The sequence below is a fragment of the Oryza glaberrima genome, chromosome 6, assembly GCF_000147395.1.
Source record: "Oryza glaberrima chromosome 6, OglaRS2, whole genome shotgun sequence".
NCBI lineage: Eukaryota > Viridiplantae > Streptophyta > Magnoliopsida > Poales > Poaceae > Oryza > Oryza glaberrima.
In genome coordinates, this window is record NC_068331.1 from 6261309 (window position 1) to 6275205 (window position 13897).

Genomic DNA, 13897 nt, shown 5'->3' on the forward strand with positions numbered 1-13897 from the left:
GTGTCATCACCATGAAGTTTCTATGAAACTATATATTGTACTATGGGTATTTCTATACTTTAAGTAATAATTGCTTTTATACTATCTATTACTTTTTGGATTTTAGGATAAAGTAATTTAAGATTTTCTATTAAACATATAGCTAATAGAACTATGTCATATAATTAAAGATAGATTTATACTTCGTCGCATAAATCCGAGAAAGTTAAATTTTGTTTCAAAATATAAGGGATTTTAGAGTAGTATTACTTGTCCTATCCAAACAACTATAATTTATAATTTATTGTTTACCCAATCTTACCCTAACCACCTTCCCACCCTCCACGTCTCTTTTAATTAATAAGGGGTATCATAGTCTTTATTTTTCTTCCTCATTAGCTATAACCCTAAGGCAAATTTTGTTATAGGACACTGCGATTTCGTGGTTTTAGCTGTAGGATACCGTCCGAACTCACTTTTAGAGGAAGACACTCCATAAACGTGGTAATTTACCAATGTACACCGCGCCGATTAGAATAATAATTTTCGGTTGAAGAGGAGAGAGAAATCACGTGAAATGTCAAAAATGCCCTTGGGCCCACATGTCAGCTCTCCTATCTGTCCTCTCTCTATCCCCTCCTTCCAGCGTCTGATGCGCGGCGTCGGGTGGTCGTGGTGGCAGAGAACGATGCTGACTCCGCGATGGCGACGGCGGACACTACGGGCTTTCGTGCTTCCTCCTCCTACAGGACCTCGAGCGCCGCCAGGATGTCGAGCCTGACCCCGCCCGCATCACGGTGGCACCACCCGCCGCTGCGCGGCGACGACGCCGCGTGAAGTGCCACGTGGTCGAACGGGCTTGTCGGCGACGGAAGATCGCCGCTGTCATACTATTGCTGTTGCGGCTACCACGGCGAGCAGCGGGCGACGGAGACGTCGAGCTTGCCTTCTCCACCATGGGTGAGACACGTAGAGAGAGAGGAGGAGATCCCGTTGACTGGTCGCTTGGTGAACTCCGCGGCATTGAGGATGATGGTAGGGACGGGGTCAGTGGCAGCGGAGGCGGGAAGGCGAGGGCCGGCGGCAGTAACGGACGGTGGTCATGGCATCCCACCGCCGGATTTCCACCGCATCCCGGAGTTCCGCCGCCAGAACTCACCCGTGCTGTCTCGCCATCGCTGTCACTCTGACCCTCGCCCCCATGTCGCCGCGACCGCTCCACTCCGCGCATCAGACGTTGGAATGAGGGGATAGAGAGAGAGAGACATGAGAGAAATGAGAGCTGACATGTGGGCCCAAGGACATTTTTGATATTTTACGCGATTTCTCTCTTCTCTTCAACCGGAAATTATTATTCTAATCGACACGGTGTCCATTGGCAAATTACCACGTTTATGGAGTGTCTTCCTCCAAAAGTGAGTTCGGGTGGTGTCCTACCGCTAAAACCACGAAATCACAGTGTCATGTAGCAAAATTTGCCTAACCCTAAATACCTTACGATGGTTCTTTACTACCTGTGAAATACATCTTAATGTTTTTTCTAATTTATTAACACACTTGGATGATTGTTTTTTAATCTAAATGCTTATCTATAATGTAGAAATAATCCGATAGCTACGAATAACGTGACCACTTGTCTAACGATAAATTACACGTTGAATGTTGTGCCTTCATAAATAAAATTTTCAATAATTTCTCTTATTGATTATATGCTTTAATATATCAATAAATACGTAGGTTATATGCTACATAGATTAGTCATATTTTTTAAATTATATGTAGGGTGTGTATTATTGATGTTTTTTAATTTATGTTTTTTCATATTGCAGTATACATATATATTTTTTGATTTAAAGAAAAGTCATGAGGATGTAGTTTTCAATTATTTTGTTCCATGAGATTGTATACCTAATTTACTTATTTGTGTTTATGAATAACTTATTATATTGCCATGTGGCAACATAGGAATGTCTATAGGAGTTCCACGTGACTGCTTGAGAGCGTTTTAGGAAGTGTAATGGACTTTTATTATATAATAATAGATAGATATATAGATTTTTAAGATTTGTCCAATTTTATAGAGCGTCACGCGTGATGGTGTAGGAGTGTTTTACTTGTAGTATATAATATAATATATAGATTATAATCAGTTTGTTATCTAATGTTTGATTTTATTCTCATATTAAATTTTGCTAGGTACAAAATTAAAATCTAAAAAGAATGAGAAGATATGAGATGGAGGGAGGGGTGGACGGACAAATGTACGTATGTACACTACCTACATGAGGGGGATCAGAGGATGCCTGGAATGGTAGGGGTGGATATTTTTAAATCTAACGGTGAAAAATAATGGGTCCACCGTATTAAGTGAAAATCAAGGGTAGAATGTTTTGCTTTTTTCTCAGAATTTCTTTGATTTCTCTAATTTATTAGAGCGCCAAGTGGCGGCTTAGAAGCGTTTGTAGGAAGTTTCATGGACTTTTAGTATATAATAGATAGATTTATTTAGCACGTCATTAAGTTGTAAATTTATTTGAATTGGTTTAATAACATCTTCACATAGTTAATCTTCGATAATCGATTATTTATAATCTGACATGTTTATCAACTGAAAATATTGTAAGCTCAATGCATTGAACGATCAGATTAATATGATGAGCTCGAAAAACTGTACATCATGCGAACAAAGAAAATAAATTGTACAAACATATACTCTGAAAGGAATTTTTCAATTCGGATTCATGCACACGGGTTGAATTCCAGCCCACGGAAACAAGAACAGCGAATGCCAGCAGATTCCATTACCTTCAATTCTGCATGCCCCCAACTTACCACCCGGAAATGATTCCTTCTTCTCTCCGTCAGTACATCCGTCCTTTCTCTCGACAATATCTGACATAATCCCACAAAATCCGTGTTAATCTCTTCACAAAGTGGAGATAATGCATGGCTTCGTTGAATGGCAGTAAGCACATTAGCTCATGCCATTATTGCAAGTCAGTATTATTGCTACTGAAATATACTAGCTCCATCACAAATTAATCGTCTCTTTGACTTTTTTAATGTAATGTTTGACCATTCGTCTCATTTAAAAAATCAGTGCAAATATAAAAAATAATAAGTCAAACTTAAAATACTTTTAATAATAAAACAAGTCACAAACAAACAAATAATAATTTCATAATTTTTTAATAAGACGAATAATCAAACTTAAAAAAAACTCAAAGCGACAAGTATTTTAAGACGGAGGTAGTATATGACATATTGTCAGTGAGAAGAGCAGTGGATGCCTCAGCGAACATATGTAGAGTCGGAGAGATCTGATGATTGAGTTGGGTTGTGAGTCAACCCCAACGAATAGAAAGTAAAAAATGGATGCTATAGGAGCATTGCTCTTCTTTTCTTATCGACATGCTTAAGTTTTTTATGAACAAGGTAATTCGTGAAACTTTGAGTTGTCTAAAGGATTATCAACACTAGATTTTTGTTCAATGAATTTTTAGAGCCTAACGACCTAAAATTTAAATTGTATCGCAACAAAATTGTGAATAATTTTGTTGAGAATTTAGTTTGTTAGGACATTAATAGTTTTCTAAAAATAAAATCTAGTGTTGGTAAACTAGATATGCAAAATTTTCTGAATGGATTGATGCATCAAATTTTCTGAATGTCTCCATAGTTTTGGATCTTGTACAAGCTAAGGAAAGTTGCTAGTTGCAACACTTGGACTATAGAATTTGATTACAAAACACTCCCTCCAGTCATAACATTTGACTTTAAGACAAACTTTTTTAAATTTTGATCGTCAATATTTCTAAATGTTTAGTTCAAAACATTATATTAGTATTGTAGATTTGCCTTGAAAATGTTATCATAATACCATAAATTTATTGTATTTAATAAATATTTTTGAATATTAAGTTGTGGTTAAAGTAGTACTTTGAAACATGAGAAAAGTCAATTGTTACTTTGAAACATGAAAATGGATTTGAGATCAAAACTCAGTAAGTAACAAAGACTTTGAGAGTAGAACTCAGGACATTGTATGGTTAGGCCTTGGTTAACAGGGACATATCCTGTACACAAAAATTTCCCGTGCATACACAAGACACACGAATTAACAAATATCCCTAAAAATTCTGAAAAAACACATATATGAACTTATAATAGTATTATACCTATGTGTAATATCTTAACATTAAATTCATTATACTTCATCCCGCAAAAAAAACTCATTATACTTTAGGCGTAACAAGTCATGTCAGAATTTTATTCTTTTTTTCTATCTATCTATAATGAATTTGATGATAAGATTGTGTACATAGATATAGTACAGTATGTATTCTTTTTTCTAGAAGTTTTGATGATAACTTGTTGGTTGATGTGTACAGGGTCATATCATCGGTGTGTGCACGCGAAGACTTGTATGCATAGAATTTATGTGTTCCTTCGTTAACTACTCACCGGTTGGTTATCTAGCTGGCATGCATGCAACTAGCTAGAAACCCAAATTACACACAAATTAACCTTCAAATAATTAAGCATCCCTAGACATCTTGTTGTCTCCAAGACAAGATCTGACTTCAAAGTTCAGGGAAGTGATCTCTCTCTCTCTCTCTCTCTCTCTGCTGCCACCGGTCGCTGGAGCAGGCATGAGAATCCTGTGTGTTGGGGATGAAGTAACATGGCGTGCGATGCATCTGCACACGCCCTACGTAATGCGCACCCACTCGCAATGCAGCAGCAACTCCAGCTTAGCGCTGAATAAAATTAAGGTGATGTTATTTTCTCCTGAAGATGAAGGTTAAGTTTTTTACATAAAAGTGAGGTGGTATTAACTTATGATTGATTGAGTTTTAATTATTACAAACTTAAAAAATAGATTAATATGATATTTTAGAGCAACTTTCATATAGAAAGTTTCCGCACGAATGTATCGTTAAGCAGTTTGAAAAACGTGCCACGAAAATCTTTATCTTTATTCAACTCTTGTTGGATAAAAGAACGGGACCTAAGCATATATGCATGCAGTTCAGCAGTTGCACCCAAGCGTGCATGCATGCACCATGTATCTCAGTTCAGAATTTCAGTGTTGCATTTGTGTTGTTTACTTCAACTCTGCTTCATCAGTCTTCTCCTGTCTGCTTCCGCTCCACCTAAAATACAGCCCTGAATCGCGTGCTGCCATGTGCATCGATCTGCCTGTCTAGCGCCGCAATCCGATCGATGTGCCTGCCTGCAATGGACAGTATGAGTACAAGTTAAACTAACTGTAGTCTGGATCATATCATGCGTCGTGAGAAGTGCGACGACATGGTTAATCTGGTTATTTTTATCTGTATATTCAGTGAGTATCATATTGCAACTGTGCACGAGTTCTGAATCTCTTCGCCGATTGGGGAACGCTTATTGTAGCTGTGTGCATTGATCATGTGGCTGACTAAACAAATACAGTTCGCAGGATGTGTTTTGCTGCTGCGGATTGATTTGATTAATCAATCAACTGGAAGTGGTTCGTTCTTGAAAATCTCAAGTCAGCGATGATGTGCGGAGGAGCCGTAAAGCTAAGTTGCTGATTTAGTTTCTGACTTTTTGTTTTTGTGAGGACTTGAGTTCTGACTTTGCTGTATTTTAATGCTATGGTTGGAGGGTGATGCATCTACAGGATGTACTTTAATGCTATAGTTAGCTGCGAGAGGACAGTTAGATCAATCATTTCTCAGAGATTCCTGTGTTTCCAAGATGGGTGTACGATCTCGATTTTTGGAGAGTTGGGAGAGCTAGCCCATTCTGCCAGGTCGGATTGCCATCAGAAATTCAGAATAGGACGAGATAAATTACTGCAAGATTCCGGCTGCTTCCTGCAAGTTGATGAAAATTTGTACTTTGTGCTCGCTATCCTACCTACTCCATCTGTCTCAAAATATAATAAATTTTAGCCCTCTAAATTTATCTCAAAATATAACAACTTCTCCACTAACGTTCTCTTCCCAACTAATCATAACTTTCCACCATTTACTTTTCTTACCTACCTCCACTACCTATTTTCTTAATAACTGTGTCCAGCTCCAAAAATACTTATACTCTAGAACGGATGGAGTAACTCATTTATATTGCATCAGTTGATGGAGGGTGTGGCTAATGGGCGGATGACCGCCCCGGGCGATCACCCCCCATCCCCCCCTATATGCTCCTCATGCTCCTCTCCCCCTTCCTCCTCCTCTTCTTCTCTTTCTACTACACCATAAATTACAAAAAAAATAAAAAACAAAGTTAACGAAATTTATGTATAGAAATATTATATATATAAAATATTTGTATTCAAATTCAAATTTGAAACGGGTATGTAAACTTTTGACTTATAAACTTTGGGTCTATAAACTAATATTTGAATTCAAAATTTCAAATTTGAATCGGGTATGTAAACTTTTGACTTATAAACTTTGGGTCTATAAACTTTAGGTGTATAAAATTTAGATGCCTAGAAATACTATATATAAAAAATATTTGAATTCAAATTCAAATTTGAATCGGGTATATAAACTTTTTACTTATAAACTTTGGGTCTATAAACTATAGGTGTATAAACTTTAGATGTATAGAAATACTATATATAAAAAATATTTGAATTCAAATTCAAATTTGAATCGGGTATATAAACTTTTGACTTATAAACTTTGGGTCTATAGTTAGGTGTATAAACTTTAGATGTATAGAAATACTCTATATAAAAAATATTTGAATTCAAATTCAAATTTGAATCGGATATATAAACTTTTGACTTATAAACTTTGGATCTCTAAACTTTAGATGTGTGAACTTGAGGTGTACAAACTTTAGGTACATAAATTCACTAAAATAGGAAAGTAATGTGGTGCCAAAAAAGGAAACCATGTGGAGGAGGCGGGAACGATCGTTGGGGGCGATCGATCGCCCGTTAGCCTTTTCAGTTGATGCAAACACCTACTCGTGTGCGATGTAATGTGACAAATATTGCAATGCAATGTACTCCCTCCGTACTCGTAAAGAAAATCGTTTATGACAATGTTTAAGTCAAACCTTAGGAATATAAATCATAAATAACTCTCAAGTTGTTGAGTTTAAAAATGTAAAAATTATATGAATAGATTTGTCTTGAAAAATATTTTCATAAAAGTATACATATATCACTTTTTAATAAATATTTTTATAGAAACAAGAAGTCAAAGTTGTATTTTGAAGACCGTGTCGCTGTCCAAAACGACTTCCTTTGTGAGTACGGAGGGAGTATTGCTTTAGTTTGAACTATTCCATTGGTTCATAAATATTTGATGTTTTGCATAAATTTTAGTTAAAAATTTATACTTTGACCATCAACAAAATTTTAGATTTGCCTTAAAAATTAATTTCATAATATCTAAATTTTATTAGATTTTATAAACTTATTGTAATACTCCCTCCGTTTTTCCGTTTTTTAATAGATGACGTTGTTGATTTTTGAGCATATATTTGACCATTCGTCCTTTTTTTACAAATTCATGAGATATAAATCAAAGCAATAAGTACTTTTAGTAATAAAACAACTCACAACAAATAAATAATAATAACATATTTTTTTAAATAAGACAAATGATTAAACGCGTATCTAAAATTCAATGATATCATTTATTAAAAACAGAGTTACTATAAAATTATAATAGAAGCCACATATCAAAGACCATGAAGAAAAATCAAACATCATATACTTTTTATCGGTGAAAATAACTAATGCTTCATAGCTTGACAACAGTAACAGAAACAATATTATTCTTCCATGAATTAATTCAAATAACGTTTGATCTTGGCAAGCAATTTGTACTTCCGATAGGTTCCCAACGGAGCTATGTTCGACAGTACCTTTCTCCTTACATATAAAACGGAGCGACAAATTAACACATGACTAATCAAGTATTAGCTAAAAACTTGAAAAATTAATTAATATAATTTTCCATATCATTTATTTCTTAAAAAAGTATATTGTTTATCTATTAGGGAAACGTGCATGTGAAAAAAAAAAGAAATTAGGAAGAGGTAGTACTAGAACACAACCAAGCGAAGCTATTTCGTCAAGGTGATATAATCACATCTTGGCGATAAGTTTTCAGCCTTATCTTCAAGGATTGTTTCTCCTCAAAGACAGAACACACATAGAGCTAGCTAGCCCTTGACGAAATAGCACAACCAGGTTAGTGTGTGTACTTCAGTTGCCAGGCTACTATCAATTGGTTTGCCGCCATCAAATTGCACTGACAGTGATCAGGAGCGTGCAGAGTAGGGTAAACTCTACCTAATCTGAGGGACCTCGTCCATCTGCAAATTAAGTAAATCACACCCTGTTTAGCTGGTATGTTACTACATATGTCTAATCATGACAAACAGCTAGCTAGTCAACTTTGCTTGTCATAACTCTCAACCAAATGGTCACATGAACATACATACGTGGAAAAGTTGATTAACGAGACCCTTTCGTTGGCTGAATTGAAGTTTCCTCTGCCCCCTTACGGATGCAGTCCTGCAGGTGTAGTGTCTAGTCATTCCAAGCCACAACGCAGCGGTGGTATGTATATATAGTAGTAGCTGAACCGGTGATACAAAAATGAGACGAATTAAACGGCCGGGACTATTGTAGGCCAAAATGCCCGCAGCCTGACCCGGCCCACGGAATGGAGATTTGGCCCGGCCCAAGAGCAGCACGGCCCAACTGTTGGGTTGTGCCTGGTCTTCTTGCTTGGCACGATGTGCCGGGCCGGTCCAATGAACAGGGAGGCAAAATAGACTTATTTCGAGCCATATAATATAAGGCATGATCTGAAAAGATGAGGGATGCAAAATAAATTTATTCCAGCCATATAAGGCACGGCCCAAAGAGATGAGGAAGGTAACTAACTTATCATATAAAACAATGCCCAAAGAGATGAGGGACGCTAAACAAACTTATTCCAAGGAGGAGCATGGTGGGCTTGCCGTGCCTTCGGGCCGGCCTGGCTTGGCCCAAGTCTTATTGGGCCGTGCCTAGACCGTTGGTGCAGCCCGTGGGCGGGTCCGATCCGGCCCGACGTGTTGGTCAGTCGTGCCAACCCGACTATCTCGGACGTGCTTAGTCATGCCTTAGGCCGAGCCAATCCGGGCAAGCCATTTGGCCATACATAGCCGGGACGGCCCAATAACATATCATGTGGTTTCAGGCTTCAGCCAAGGCCTGCCTGTTCGTAGGCGATTCATGGACAAGTGTGTCCTAATTTTTTTTTTCTCATGACAAATAACTTTATCTACCTTACAGTTCACTAACTACGGTCCTACAAACCTCATTAATTCATCAAATCCGACGTCCTAAAATCATCTAATCCAACTCTTCAGTTCGTTCCACGTTCCCCCCTCAGCCTCCCCTCCCACGCAGAACGGCCACCCGAAATCACGCCACCTCTCCCCTCCTATCTCTCGCCTATCCAGTAACAGCATCACCAAGAGTATCCCAAAATTCTATTCCTAAGAAATTTCCTGGACGACAAGGACGTAGGCTGCATCACTACTTCTACTACCCAAACTGATAAAACAAAACTTACTCCGAGTATACATAACAATATATTCACATATATTAGTAATATAGCCCACATATATTAGTAATATAGCCACAAATCAAAATAGAGAAAGTTCTTTTTGGTCACATGCACATTTGGTTTTCATTGGAAAATACTTTAGTTGATATATCTTTATTTGTTTTAATCATATTGTATTTTTACACTAGCACCCCCTCAATTTACATCCTGGATTCGTCACTGATGGTGTTGGTTGTGACCTCTGCAGGTAGCGAGATGCACCGAATAGTGCAGTTTAAGGGGTGTGTGGTTTCAACCCCCGAGGTCCCGTGTTTAATCCTTAACACGCTCACAATTTCTTCTTAAAAATTATTTGGAGGGACGTCTTTTCCTCCATATATTGTTTTTTTCTCTACGAGGTAAAAGTAGTTCTTAGCCACTGATTGGCAAGACCACGCCAGAGGATGCATCGACCACATAGGATTCGTCCTATATCTCGGCGAGGCGGTGAGCACCGACGTGTTCGTGGGCATCCGTTCCATGCATTCCACGTCGTAGGGCGTTTCCACAAAGTTGCCGGTGTTGGGGATCAGAAGGTCCTCATGCGTCGCCTCCTTCTCCAGCGTGTCTCGGTACACCACGCCAGCATGCAGGATCATGTCGGTGCGGAGAAGTCCGAGCACGAACCTCATCGTGGCGATGCCCCTCTCAATAGGGAGCAGCGTGACGATCTCCTCCTCGAGGACCCTCTGCTCCATGTCCAAGAGCACGGCTCCCCATGTGTCGTGGTGGCTGCCGTCAATGTAACTGAACTGCCGGCTCAATCTAGAGGTGACACTTGTCGTATTGTGTCAGCAGGGCAGTGATGTTCTTGGGGCTCATGCCCTTGGACCTCATCACCGTGATAAGCTGCTTGTACACCATCAGCTTCAGCAACGACACCTGCAAAAGATGGGTCAGGAAAACATTTGGAGCGACGGCTGCATTCCAATCAGCTGCGGGGAAGAGGACGGCGGCGGCAAACGAGGTTGTGAAGAGGAGCCGCACAGGAATATTCACCAAGCACACGCCAAAAAGCGGCGTTGATGGGTTGGGAGCAAAACCTTTTCCCTAGACGTGGAGAACGAATAACCCGGATTTGGGAGTTAGATCGATCGAGAGCGCGGGTAGGGACTCTGTTGGAATATGCTTTTGACCAAAAATCCTCAAATTTCAAGATTGGGAATGATATTAAAAAACTCTTAGTGATGCTCTAAGATTGCCATTGATCTCTCTTGCGCCACCACCTGATCCCTCTCCACCGCGGAGACACCGTGGGCAATGACGACACGGCGGCTGTGCCAACGGCCCCTGGTTTGCGCCTCCTACCTCCTTCCATGGTGAACGGCTTTACCTCTACGCCCACGGCCCCCGCGGCATTCGTGCCGCCATCCATGGTACGCCCTCTTCACTGTCATGGCTCCTCGCCGCTCTCCCCCTTCCTTTCGTTGTCTCCATTTGGCTCCATGGCGCCTCACCATCTATCCACCCTCTCCCTCTGATCCGACTATGCCACCGCCCCTGGTATTGGAAGGAAGGAGGAAGGAGGAAGGAGGAAACATTGGCAGCAGTGACGTCGACGCTAGGGAGACCCTAAACCCTAGAGCCAAGCTCCAGAATCAATCCCATTTGCTTACCGGCACAGGGCCAACCACGGCGATGTCGTTCCCTCGCCACCGCCGAGCACCGCATCGGCCGTCGCCGCTCGGGCCGCTGCATTCCATCCTCTCCGGAAGGCAGCGGCGAGGAGTGGCCTCCCTCCTCTCTCCTGTGGTCGGGGTGGCGAGGCCAGAGGCAAGGAGGGAACGTAAGGCGGTGGTGAGGAGCGGAAGGCGGCGGTGACAGGAGGTTGGGAGGCGGCGTTGAGGAGCTATGCCACCCGTCGCCAGCTACCGCCATGACCCCATCCATCCATCCATCCATTTGGCCCCGCCGCCATGGGCGCCGTGCGTCGAGCTCATCTGGGCAAGAGCGGCGGGAGCTGGGGAATCGGGCCGCTGCCACTCCCGCATCTCCGCCGCTCGCAGGCCGCTGTTCCATGCCCTCGTCTCCGCTGCTCACCGCCGTCTCCACTTGCCCGCCGCCGTCTCAAAGTCGTGAGCTCACAAAGGGGAACCCGCCCTCGCCCGCCCGCCCTCCCGCCGCAGCTGGCCCCCATCCCACGCTTGCAGTTCGCCGAAGGGGAGAGAGAGAGAGAGAGAGAGAGAGGGGGGGAGGAGGAAGAAGGAAAACGAGAGAGCATGATTTAGGTGGGCCCCACATGTCAGTGGGTCCCACACGTACTTTTGGTGAATGACATGTGGGTTCCACACATATTTTTTAATTCTAATGCCATGTCAACGCCACGTGTAACCTAGACCAAGTCAATACTGCCACATAGGTGCTATGTCAGCGAAATCACTCTCCAAAACCGCCGAGGGAGTCAAATTGCACCGGTTTTAATAGTTGGGGGAGGGAGTCGAGATATCCGATATTGTGGTTCAGGGATACGGATCAGAGGTCACTAATTAAGGGAGTCAAAGTGAACTTATTCTGAAAGGAAATGAGAAGGAAAACGGCTGATTGGGCTTGGGGAGATAAAATAGAGTGATGCAGCAACAACGAGGTTCCACAGCAAATAGAGAATTTGTTGCTTATATGCTAGGGGTGCAGCTGCCGGGGGTGCCAGAGGGGGCCACACCCCTCCCCCCCCCCCCATGTACAAAATTAGTTTGTAGTTTCTCATCTTTTTCCAAAGTAAAATATAAGATACTTATTTGTGAGATTATTAAGTAGTTCACATTGAAAGGATTTAGCAATAAAGACTAGTTCCAAACTTTCAATAATATTATGAAAGAGCTGAAATTCAAGTTTTTTTAAGGATTAATTTACGCATTGATTGTTATTGACGGTGACTATTTGGCCTCCTTTGCTATCGATATTGGTTATTCGGTCTTATGACACTACTACAAAAGAGGCCTTTGCATACGGGCGGGAGAGATTTTCGCATGCGGTTGGCGCAACCGCATGCGGGAAATCGTCTGTGAAAATCGCCAACTTTGCATGCGGCCAGGGCACCCGCATGCGAAAATCGGATTTTCGCATGCGGGCGCTTAAGCCGACCACATGCAAAGAGAAAAAATCGCCAAAAAAAATAAGATTCCAAAAAAAAAAAACCTAGCCCGCAGGCAGCGGTGCCGCCGCCCGAGCTCGCCGGCCGCTCCCGTGCCACCTGCCCCCGCTCCCACCGCTGCCCGCCCCGGTTCCGCCGCCCGCTCCCGCTCCCGTTCCCATCGCCGGCCAGCCCCGCTGTCGCCGAATCTGGACGGGACAAGGCCCGCCGCCGCCGGATCCGGGAGGGACGAGGCCCGCGTCGCGCCCCGTCACCGCCCAATCGTCATTGTCGACGGGATTGTCGTTGGGTTCGTCGTCGCGCCACTCTCGGTTGCCTCCGCCCGCCGGATCCGGGAGCCCACTCGTCGTCGGGGTCGTAGTCGTCGTCACGGGGTCGGCGTCGGCGTCGCGCCGCTCTCCGCTGCCTCCGCCCGCCAGATCCGGGCGCCCATTCGTCGTCGCCGCCCAGTCGTCGTCGTCGTCGTCGTCGGGGTTGTCCGCATCGGGGTCGTCGTCGTCGTCGCGCATCTCTCAGCCGCCTCCACGCGCCGCGCGCCTTCCGCCGCCGCTCACCGTGTGCTGCGCCGCTCTCGGCCGCCGGCGCCGCCGCTCGCCCTGCGCCTCCGCCCGCTCCCGGCGCCGCCGCTCGCCCTACGCCTCCGAAAGTTTGAGAGAGAGAGATAGGAGAGAAAGAGTGAGTGAGAGAGAGAGGAAGAGAAAGAGATGAGGGGAAAATATAAGAGAGGGGAGAGAGAGAGAGAGGAGAGAGGAGAAGAGATGAAAACTTTTGAAGTGGTGAGGAGGGAAAAAATTAATCTAAAATTATGAGAACTTCGAATCAAATTTTATGATATTAAATGAACTCATATGAAAAAGTTACCAAAAACAAAGTTGTAGAACTCGTTGAGATCTACTAATTTTCTTTTGGTCATTTCTCCATTCGAGTTTGATTGAACTATATAAAATTTGAACTTTTTAATATAAGAAATTCAAATAATGTTTTTCACATAGTAAATGATTTCAAATAGAAAAGTTGTCAACAAGAAAGTTGTATAACTTATCAAGATCTACAACTTTTGTATTGGTCATTTTTCTATATGACTTTGTTTGAACCGTTTGAATTTGAATTTCAAAATATGACAACTTCAAACAACATTTTCAAATACAAAATGTTTTCAACTGAAAAAGTCATCAATAACAAGGTTATATAACTCATCAACTTCTATTTTGGT